General features: G+C 31.1%; 1 pseudogene; it reads left to right on the plus strand.

Annotated features, from left to right (window-relative positions):
• Positions 1 to 1,092: 1,092 nt before the first annotated feature.
• LOC149887999 (uncharacterized) lies at positions 1,093 to 7,130 on the plus strand (annotated as a pseudogene).
• The last annotated feature ends 5,306 nt before the right edge of the window (positions 7,131 to 12,436 follow it).

Raw genomic sequence — 12,436 nt, forward strand, 5'->3', positions numbered from 1 at the left:
ATTGCATTACCAAATTCAATTATGAACAATCGGTCCACAATAGTCAGGAAAAACATTTTATCAAGAGATTTACTTAAAATTTTAACTAAAAAAAACATAAAATTAAGACTTTCAAAGGTCGCCAATTAACTGAATCGGAAACTTAGAACTTTATAGATGAACTGGATAACAGTGATAATGGTGATAGTGAAGATGATTTGTTGATTTCCACTGATGGCAGGACCGCCGGGGATGGGGGGGGGGGGCAAATGGACAGTTTGTCCCGGGCGGCAGATGTCGATGGGGCGCCTGATGCCGAAGTAAAATAAAAATAGTTTTTCTAATCTTAAAATGCCATAATGGAAATGTATATATTACTCGTGTTATATCATTATTTTTAATTCCTCGAAAAAATTTTAAAAAACGAACTCATCATTGATTTCGTACTCTATACGCTATTAAATTAAAAATGTCCCTTGAGATTTTCGCATTCATCAGAATAAAGTAAAAAAGACGTAAACGTAAACGTTGATAATCAGCAATAATAAACTGTGAATGCAATTTAGAAATAATTCTATTCAGAATTTAGAAAGTAATAGTAAATATTTTTCAACTCTTTACGATCAATTTATTTATGGTAATTCATGTTTAAGATTTATATTTAACTGTTGAAATATTGATTTATGACATTAGCTTTTTGAGATTAAGTTTATAATTTTTTGATGAGTTTGCGTAGTTGACTAATGCTATTATTTTATTGATGCGTACGGTTATTTACAGTAACTGTTAATAATGATTCGTAAAAAACATTCTGGTGCCCAAAATAGGGTATTGGCTTCCAAAAGGACAAAAGAATGTGAAAAAAATAAACAAACGCTTCAAGAATTACGTTGGTTTTACAAAGCTACTAATAAAAATACTGATTTGAAGGTGAGTTAGTAGAAATATGTAGGTCTATATAATATATATATATATATATATATATATATATATATATATATATATATATATATATATATATATTATTTTCGAAGTAATTTACGAATAATAATTAATCATTTTTCAAGTCGATCGAATTAAATAAATCAGAACAAACAATAGAATTACCGTTTTATGATAATGATAATTGCGTTGAGGATATCGTTGATCTACATTCTCTTGGTTCAGCGGAAAATGAAACAGACGACAGTTTTAATAGTGCATTGAAACCCGAAGAAAATAAAGGTTTTTAAACAAACAATAATTCAAAATAGTTAAATAATTAATTAGATATTAAGTTTTAATTCATTTTTTCTTTAATTCAGGAGTTGAAAATGACCCAGCACTCTGGCCAGCGATTCTTGAGCAAAAAAAAAAAGAAGAAATAATCAAAAATGGTCCGTCAACTTTACCTGATGATTTCCCACGAGATGCTTCTAATAACAGGGCCTTCCCAAAAGAAGTTCTTTTCATTGGATTGCCTAATGGAGAAAAAGTTCAAAGAGATTATTTGATATGGAGCCCATGTTCTTTATTTGGATGGGAAAATTCCGGTTCCAATGTGGATCGATCTCTTCATCTTCGCTGGAATGGAGGAATAAGAAACGACTGGAGAAAATTGAGTGATCGTATCAAAAGTCATCATAGCAACCCAGTTCATCAAAATCATAATCTCATTTGGAAGATTTTGCACTCAGCTCTTGTCAATCAGCACGGAATTGACTCAGAGTTCCAAAAGGCACTAGGAAAGGAAGTAGCCAGATGGCGTGAAATACTTCGTTGTATTTTAGATGCAACTTTATTTTTAGCATCTCAAAACATATCATTTAGAGGTAAATATTCTAGGCCAGAACTCTAAATAATTAAGAATAAGTTCTTTATTATTAAAGAACTTCTGATATACATTTAACTAACGTAGAAATTATTGTTTTAGGGCAATATTCGTCGATGGAGAAGAACGAGAAAGGGAACTTTTTAAGTTGCCTTGAACTTATATCTCGTCACAACGAAACATTAAAGAATAGTCTTGAAACATCTGCTCGTCATCAAAATAAGGGAACCAGAATGCAAGCTCACTATCTCTCCTGGCAATCACAAAACAAATTCATCAGTGAATACGCTACATTAGTTCAAGAAGCAGTTGTGAAAGAAGTAAAAGATGCCGTATATTTTACGATAATTAACGATGGGACCCCAGATGTATCTCACACCGAACAAATCACGTTTATTCTTCGATTTGTGCAATTCAAATTGGGTAAGATGATTTGGAAAGTTAAAGAACGATTTCTCTGCGTTGAAGATATGGAGAAAAAGAAAGGTGCAGATATTGCTTATTTGATTTGCAATGTTTTAGCGAATGTGAATCTCGATTTACAAAAATTGAGAGGCCAAGGATACGACAATTGTTCTAATATGGCTGGAATCTATAATGGAGCCCAAGCTCATATACTGGAAAAAATCCTTTCGCTTTATACATTCCTTGCGGTACGCATAGTTTAAATTTAGCTGGAGTTCATGCTGCTGTGTCTTGTGCTGAGATCAAAACGTTTTTTGGCAATACCCAAGCCCTTTACGTGTTCTTTAGTTGCAGCCCAGCATATGGAAAATTATTCTTGAAGAAACTGCTTTATCACTTCACAAGCTCTCAGATACTAGATGGTCAGCTCACATTGCAGCTGTAAAACCTTTAGTGAAAAAACCACGAGAAATGATTGCTGCTTTGGATAGAACCGTTAATCAACTTGACCTAACTGCGGACATGCTAAATCAAGCGAAATCATTGGGAAAATATTTTAAATCATTTGAATTAGTAGTTCTACTGACCATTTGGTATAAGACACTGCAAAATATTGATGGTTTTAGTCGATGTCTCCAGTCGGAGTCAATCACCATTGAAGAAGAAGTCATCCTCATTTAACAACTTCTAGATGACCTTGGTCGCATTCGTTCGTCTTGGAATTGTATTTTGACTGAAGCAAAGCTATTGGCTGGAAACCTAGGCGTTGATACAGAATTTAAAGTGAAACGACAAGAAGAGTGAAAAAATTCCACGAGGAACTATCAAATACAGCCCACTACCTCGACGATACAGAAAAAAATTTTGAAATAATTATTTTCAAAGTGGCATTGGACCACATAATTCTACAAATTCAATCAAGGTTTAATGTAGTGAAAAAGGTTTCTTCTCAGTTTTCCTTTATCTGGCTTCAGTCTGAAGACCCTTCTTCACAAGATAACAAAGCTCGTCAAGTTGCGAAATTCTATTCAAATGACGTTAAAGAAGATGATCCTGTTGAGGAAATTTGTCACTTTGATTGGTTGAAATCATCATTCTTGTTCAATAGAGGCAACTCTCTCAATCTTTTAAATCAAATATATTCCAAAGGCTTACAACCAATTTTCCTGTCGATATGCATACTTTTGCGCATCTTTCACACAATCGCAATATCCGTTGCAGAGGGTGAAAGATCTTTTAGTAAACTTAAGATTATAAAAAACCACTTCAGAGCTACCTTGGGACAAGAGCGACTTTTAAATATTATGATGTTGTCTATTGAAAATGATCTCGCGAAATGATTGTCATATGATGAAGTTATTATATAATTTTGCCTCGAAAAAAGCTCGAAAATTTTATAAATTAGGAATTATTTATGCTGTGGTTAGTTAGCAAAAAATGAAAAAAAGTTAGTTAGCAAAAAACGAAATAAAGTAGTTATAAAGGCATAATGTATTTTTTTGATTCTATGCTAAGTATATATATGAAGCGAAATCTATAAGGGCGCCAAAAAAGGTTTTGCCCCGGGCGGCTTGAAGGCTCTCGGCGGCCCTGGCTGTATATATGTTTAAATTATGTTGTTTCCATGTTTTCAAAGTGGTGTGACTTGGCATTAAGTTGAGCAAGATTGATTCTAGCCTTTCTCATTGTCTAGCCTTTTTTAATTATTCTGGAAACACAATAATATCTGTCAATGTATAGCGTAATGTGTATGGGAGAGTATGCAACCTTGATCTTTAAATCTAAGGTGTTTTAATATCCTAAATTTGAAGTAATTGAATAACTAATATTGAACATAAAAACAAATATACTTTTATGTAGTTATATGTTTAGTAAAAAGATAAATATTAAGTTAACTTTATATTGGTTTTCTAATTTTGCCTTTCATATTTTAATTTGGTTTGTTATTTTCAATGGATTTTAGGATCAAGTGTAAATATTCTATTGTTATGTGTTATTGTTATGATGTTTTGTGTTGATAGACTGCTTGGCTTACCTTCACGTTGGTGTCGATTGTTAAAAATAAATAATAGGTAGTTTCATTATTGGAACTTACTGCTTTTATTTGTTAACTAAAAGCCAATACAACATTATGCTAAAAATGCAGTTTATATCTTAATTTGATTTTTTTTTTTTTTTAATGTTAGTATAGTTAATCCTTTTGCACTTCGAAACAGATTTTATAGATACATTTTCGATAAATGTTTATATTAACTGCCATGTCAATATAGGTTACTATAAATAGGTAAACCGATTTTCACTTTTTATGTGCTGTTTTTTTTTTCTTTAAAGATTTACGATTGACGCATTTATGCGATTTATAAAAAAACCTAATTACCTTTTATTGTAAATTTCTGTCAATTAAAATGATATAGATATATGCAATTAGTTCAACTTTTTTTAAATTTTCTCTGTTTTATGCCTAATAATTTGTTGTACGTAACTTAGGGGATCTTTTTAAACGGGGAGTGAATATTGTAGTTTTGCGCATTTGTCAAATATCGAGTTACTTAAATTTTGTTAGGTGTTTAACTTATTAATTAGCTTAGTTTGCATTTACAACACTTTTAAGAAAAGAAAAAATTCTTATATATGTTAAATTCTTATATATATTAAATAGAATTCTTATACATTTAAATCATTGTTTTACATTTTATTATTCTGGTAAGAGGTCTCCATCAAAAACTTGATTACTCTTAATAAAAAAAGCTCTATTCTCCTGACCACCATTAAGGCAAAAACGGGGAAGAGAGGTCCTTTACTAAAAACTTTTGAAACAAAGAGGGCTTATATAAAAATGGTCAGATTAGTGCTATATATAGTTATGGTCAAAAGATCAGTTACTTTTAATAAATTTATTTAGTTGTGTGTATTTAACGTTTTAAAGTCAATTTCCTTTTTTTAAAGAAACATATCAAGAAGATACCAAAAAATTAATAACTCATGTATAATTTACGTTCGCTTTATATTAATCTTATTAATTAAAGTTCACGTTATAAAAAATATTACAAGAATTTAGCTTTACTTTTTCGTCAATTTAAAGCATGACGCAGTGTTATTATTTTGTGTCAGTAACTAAAAACGTATTGTTTTGAACTTAGCAATGTCGAGGAAAATGGTTCTGCCTTACACTGATATGCCCTACGTCAGTTGTAAATACTCAATGTTAAGTAATTGCTAAATTATTTTACCTCCGCATACTTTTTTTTTAAATTTTACAGATGGTTTAACTTTTTCAATTTGAAGGCGTTTTTCTAATTGGGTATTAGCTAAGGTTTTGCAACTTTAAATTGTAGAAAACAGCCACTATAAATTAAGTAACAGACCGACGATAACCCGTATTACGGGTTGCTTTTTGCTAGTAAATTATTATGAATGTGAAGACATTTCTCATCATTTTATTTTTAAAGTGGAAAGAGTTAAAGGAGAAAATTTACATCACTAGAACATTTTCTAGCCATCATTAAAATAACTTTAACTTTATAAAAAACAACTGGCACACACCTGCCCGGAGAGCCTAAAAACATAAAAGTCATGCTCAAAAAATAAAACCAATTAGGTTAGGTAGCCCATACATCTATGTTTCATAAAATAAAAAAATTGAAAACATCTGTCTATGTCCAAGGGGAAAAAATGACTTTGAATTTTCTCATGTTATTGGCTCTTTACCTAAAGGCATAAGGAAGAAAAGATGATACTTATTTATGAATAACTATAAAACTTGATAGATAATCACTAGAAAAAATAAAATTTGATATAAAATAACCATATAAAATAAACAAAATGAAACAAGATTGCTTTTATTGTTAATCCATTTTAAATTGCATAAACCTTGGGGTATCTTAATAATACTAATTCGCTTTCTTTTAAAAGTCAAGTGTTTTAAACGTTTTTTTAAGCCCATATTTTTTGAATAGCTAGGTCCATTTTATTGCTTAGTACTTAATGTTACAATGTTACATATTTATTTCATTTAATAGTGAAACAAAGAAGCTGTAAAAACATAAATTTTTTTATTAGTTGCTGACAATAAAATAAGTGCTTTATCAAATGAAAACACAAAGAAGTACTTTTTGCAATTTTAGCTTTACTTGGGCTCTTTCAAAATGCCCAATAGTGCCAAATCTCGTAAAGAGTGTAGAAAAGCAGTGTGTGTTGTATGTATGAAAAAGTGCAATTCACCACTTTCTGGTGTAGCCTTTGAGAGATTCAAAAACTTTTTGCAATAGACATTGACTTTTTGGACTCTAGAGTTCCAACTGGAATGTGAAGAAATCAACTTAGAAGGGTTGAAAGAAGAGTATCGGTCAAGCTGCCTACTCTTTACAATTTTCAAACTACCAATGTCAAGACTGTGACAAGAGGTTCGAACTTTTTTTGATTTGCCAAATTGATATGCTGAAGCCAACTGAAAAACATCCTTTGGATAATTCTACAACTTCAAATCGCACAAGTCCCCTGAAAAGATGCTCAGATTGTTTGTAACCACTAAGGAAAGGCTTAACTCATAAATGCAACTCTTCTTCTTTGAATTTAAACCTTAGAGAAATTTCAACAGAAAACAAAAAAGTTTTTGAACAGATAGCCTCTGCAACTATCAAAGGTCAAGAATCATCACCAGGTGGGACAATCAGGTTGTCAGTGACTGAGGGAGGTCGTCCATTACCTGTTACCCTCGGTAAATTAATTTTTGTATCTTTCCTGTTTTTAATGGTCTCATTTTGTCTGTTCTAAGATTACATTTCAACACAAGGTTTTTTAAAGTTTGTGTTTAGTAGCATCATGTTCAAAAACAACAATTGCAGAAAGGTATAAGTTAAGTGCCCAAGACCTGGTGCAAATTCAGCAAGGTACAGGCATGTCTAATATTGAGTCAAAAAACTTGCAACAACACTAAATTTGGTTTTCAACTAGCCTCTTTTTGAGCCAAACTATCGAGCAAATTTTCATGAAGCAGGGTTGCAACTTGCAAATTTTTTACAAAAACTACAATTGCATCATCAGGCGAAAAAATGTCACACAAAGAGTACACAGTTGTTGACTCCAAAAATCTCTCTGACTTTCAAGCAGAAATTTCACTTAAGAGACAACTTCAAGCAGGTCATCTCATAAAGGTTGGAATTGATGGAGGTCATGGCTTCCTAAAACCTACAGTAAGTCTTCAAAGAATGAATGCTGAAGATGATTCAAACAGCCCACCTTAAAAAAAAATAATCACCTCTCGAGCTCTAAAAGACAGTGAAGCTAAAAAGCAATTTCTAATTGCAGTTGCAGAGGATCTACATGAGAATTACAGCAACATCAAAAACTTTATTGAGCTTGTTTAACCTGGAAATGTAGACTTGGTGGTCTCTTGCGACTTAAAAGTTGCTAACATTTTATGTGGTTTGCAATGTCACTCTAGTTCACATCCAGCTTATACTGTGATAGTGAAGCAAAGAACATAGCTGAAAAAGGTGTGCTCAGGACGCTGTCTGATCTTCAAAATTGTTACACAGGCATTCTTTCAAAAGGTGGTGATATTAGGAGGGCAAGGTTTTTCAACAATGTTGTCCTTGAACCACTTCTAAGAGCTGATCCAAGCAAATTCATTTTTGAACTAATTCCTCCAATTGAACTTCATCTGCTTACTGGGATAGTAAATCACTTGTTCAAAGCACTAAAAGAAGCATTGCCAGAAGCAGATGAATGGCCAAAAAGACTCAACATCACGATCAAACCATATCATGGCGGACAATTAGCTAGCAATAATTGCCAGCAAATTGTCCGCCATGATATGGTAAGAAAACTCCTGAAAAATATTGAAGTGATAGATCGGCTCTTTGAGAACCTAGATTCATCAGTCTTGGCCATCATTGATGCATTCAAAAAACTCAGTGCTGTTGTTAGAGCCTGCTTTGGAAATGTCCTTGACAAGGAATATGAAAAAAAAAATTAAAAAATTTCGGACATCTTTTTTAAGTCTAGGATTTGTAAGTGTGACCCCAAATGTGCGCATCTCTTTTTTTCACATTGATGATTTTATCAGAATGAAGAAAAAATCCCTTGGTCCTTTCAGTGAACAATCTTTAGAAGCTCTTCATCAAGATTTTTCTGTTCAGTGACACAGATACAAACATTCAAAATTTCATCCACAGTATGGAAATCGGTTTGAAAGATGTGTGGTTGAATACAATAGCAAGCACATTTAGGTGAAATATGTCTGTTGCATGTTTAATGAACATTGAAACCTTGCTACTTTAGAACAAGTGTTTGTGACAAAAAAATCAACTGAGAAAATACCTCTGGATTTATTTATACTGATTCAAAAATTTATTCATGAGATTAAATCTTTTTAAATATTTATTTGTTTAATCTGTGTGTAAGTGTAATTTGTAAAAAAACCCTCAGTAAATAAAACCTATAATATTTAGAATTTTGAAACAGCCTTTGCCAAAGTTTATTTATAGACACTATTTGAATAGTTTTTTTATTTTGCGACGGTGTTTTAACTTTAGAAATGATTCAAATTCAAAGAAAAAATGGTGATTAAAGATATCTTTTCCATTAAAAGTAAGGTCAAAATGACTGACAAGTTCAAAGTAACAATAATTTACTACACATTGACTGATGGCTTAACTTTTTATTTTTTAATGCATCTATGTATAGACTATGCATATCAATAATAGTAATATCAGTTTTATTATTTATTTCTTATTTTTGAGTGTATCTTTTGTGGTTTGAGGCTCTCCAGACGATAAAGCAAGGAACAAAAAAACCCAAAAAATTAAAGTAATATTTTTCCTTGGACGTTGGCAGATGATTTCAATTTTTTTATTTTTTGAAACATGGATGTTTGGGCTACCTAACCCAGTTGGTTTTATTTTTTGAGCATGACTTTTATGTTTTGAGGCTCTCCGGGCAGGTGTGAGCAGTTTTTAGTTGGCGAAAAGACAAAATTCTAATAAAATGGAGCTCAATTTAAGTAAAAAGCTTTTAATTAGATAAGCTTACTTAAAATGTTTCAAAAAAGTTCTTAATCCCATCAGCTTTTACTGCAGAATACAATCTTAACACCCTAATAACTTAAGTTTTTCAAAAACTGAAGGCTTGAGTGAACAATCAATCAAAAAACCATTGGCAAAAAAAAGTGCACTGTGAATTTCTTACACTCTTCATGATAAGGTTGAAAATAATTAATATAAGTATTAGAAGACTGATCTGTGAGAAAAAAAATGAAAATCACTACTAAAAAACAAAAACAAATGTTGTTTAAACAACATATATACAGAAAAGACGAAACTGCAGGTCCAGGTAGAAAAAACAAGGACTTGGAAGATCTAATTGAGGGAAACAAAACATCTTGTTTGAAGGTGTACTTCACTTTAAAGGGGGTTTTGATGATGGCTCCAACACTACTACTGAACATATACAAAAAAAAAAAATGTTGTTTAAACCAGACTTGTGGAGCCGAGCCGAAGCCGGAGCTTTGAAGCCGTGGAGCCGCTGTTTTTTGGTGGAGCCGGAGCCGGAGCCGGAAAAAACTCGCGGCTCACGGCTTTCTTGTATTTTTAATGGAATACAATGTTGTTTTTAATAGACGACAAATATTATTCACTCATTGTTGAACGAACTTGTTGAATAAGTTGTTTTAAATTATTATAATATCGATTGCTAACATTGGTTTATTGACACTTCGTCAGGTTAGAATTATTTTGTTCTATCTCCCATTTTAAACGTTGATAGAAAGTTTTTGATTTTTTTCTATAAGTAAAAATTATTTAAAATTTTACTATTACTTTTTTAAGAAATAATAATTTATTCTTTAAATAATTTATATTTAAAGAAACTATATAGAAAAAAAAATTCAAAAAAAAAATTATTTTAAAAGTAATCATTACTTAGTAAAATTAAGAATTCATTTTCTCCCAACGTTCAAAATAATTCTCACCTGACGACTTATATTACTATTTTCTGTTTTTAGAATAAGTTTTTATTAGCTTTTATTTAGCCTCCCAGTTGGTTTAATTTTAAATCATAATACATGTAACATGTAATATTGGAAACATAGTCAAGAGAAATTTTTTGTTTGTTTATAACTTTGAGAAATAATAATTATATTCATTATTAGCGGCAGTTGTGCGATATTAAAAATGGAATGGGCGAATTTTGTCCACCCCAAACCCCCTCCGCAATTTTAGGAGCAGCCGTTGTGCAGTAGCTAGATCTCTTACTTTAGAAGTTAAAAATAAAGTTAATCATTGTTTTTTTTAATATAAAACGTTTCAGATAACGAGAAACTTTGTCTTAATTTTAGGTGTCATTTTACGTTTATTATTGTTATTATTCTTACTTTTAAAAAGAATTCCGACGAGCAAGTTTATAAGTTGTTATTTGTAATTGATATACTCTTTCTTATGTACGCACGTATTATAAGTAATTTAAAAAAACAGCAACCAATTAAAAAAGTTGAAACTCGTAAAAAAAAAAAAAAAACTGACGCAAAACCTTTACACTGTTATTATTAAAATACATGTAAACATAAACTTATATATTGCAATTTAAGTGAAGAATTAATAAATTAAAAGTTTTAATCAGAATTTGCTCCGCGATATTTTGTTTAAATAATCCTCATTTCTGGTGAGTTAAGGTAACTTATTTTAAAACCTAATAAAGCAACATTATTTAAAAACTTTTTATTTAGAAGGTTCAATTAGTTTAATTACAGATTTATCATGTTGTTGGTCTGAATAAATCCTAATTAGGATTATATTTTTCAAGCTTAATTTTTCCATTTTAGCATTTTGTTTAAAAAGTTGTTTATGTACATTTAACATGACTGATGTGACTAAAAAACACCGCGGTTGTAAACGAAGATATGTTTTAGGATGAATTGAAATGCTTTTCCTTCAGTGAAAAGGAAAAAGCATATATTTGCCAGATTCTTGTTGAGGAGAATCAAACTAAAAAAATTTGTGCCGCGCAAGTTAAAATGCTAATGGATGGAAAACAAGTAAAAAAACCAACCTCAAATATGAAACGTCACATTAAGAAGAGCCACGGAATACTTCATCATAAAATTGTTCAGGAGCAAGAAAAGAAAAAAGCTGCACGAAAAAGGAATATAAATGTATCCGAAGTTACTTTGTCAAGAAATGGAGATTCTCTATCTTTTGGTGGACAAAAAAAACAAATGATACTTGACAATTTTTTTAACAAAGTTAATGTAATAATATCGAAAGAAGATTTCAAAAAAGCTTTAAATATGTTAGTACTTCAAATTGGAGCTTCGTTTAACATTTTTAGCGGAGATGGAATAGAAATTTTGACCCGAGATTTGGCAAAAAAATTTGGCATAAAGATCAGTCGTGAAAATACTAGTATGTTTGGCTTAAAGATCAGTCGTGAAATATGAAATTCAGACTTTAGCTGAAAAAAAAGAGTTCTGATTTAAGACGCAATTTGAATGGAAAACTAATTTCCTAAAAGTTGATGGAGCATCAAGACATTGGCGAAGCTTTCTTGGAGTCAATACTCAATTTTTCTCTAGCGGCAAAATATTAATCAAAACATTAGCAGTCATCGACATACATGCCAGACTTAAAGCTGAAGATATTCAAAATGCACTTGAAAACGTACTTGATAAGCTTGGCATCCGAAAAGAACAAATCCTTGGATTTAGTACTGACAATGGGTCTAACATGATTAAAATGGTGAACGATTTTGGCAAGACAATTGAGATAAACAAGATTATAGAAACACTACCTAGTGAAGATCATGATGAAGGCGGAGATGATATTACAGAAGAACAGACTATTGAAGATGCAAGTAGTGAAACTGAGGGTTCTGAATTCTGTGAACAGCAACATGATGGTTACTTTGACGAAATCTCCAAAAATATGAACACTGTTTATCTTCAACGTTGTGGTGCACACACCCTTCAACTTGCTGTCACCGATGCAAAGAAAGAATCGGAAATCAAAGTAATACTTGAGCGTACTCGTAAAGTTCCAAAAGCTTGTCGTGCTCCAATTGCTATGGAATTATGCAAAAATACGAAACTTTTTAAAGTAATTTTATAAATTTTTTATACAAACTAATAAATATGTTTATTAGTTATATTTCAAGAATAAAATATGTTCTATAATATAGGTGGCAGTTATAGACAATGTAACTAGATGGGCGAGTACATTTAAAATGCTTAATTTTCTCTTAGAATTACGT

This window comes from Hydra viridissima, unplaced genomic scaffold (assembly GCF_058129835.1).
Source record: "Hydra viridissima isolate aposymbiotic clone 2 unplaced genomic scaffold, HvirCarnegie_v1 scaffold_5, whole genome shotgun sequence".
In the NCBI taxonomy this organism is placed as follows: Eukaryota; Metazoa; Cnidaria; class Hydrozoa; order Anthoathecata; family Hydridae; genus Hydra; species Hydra viridissima.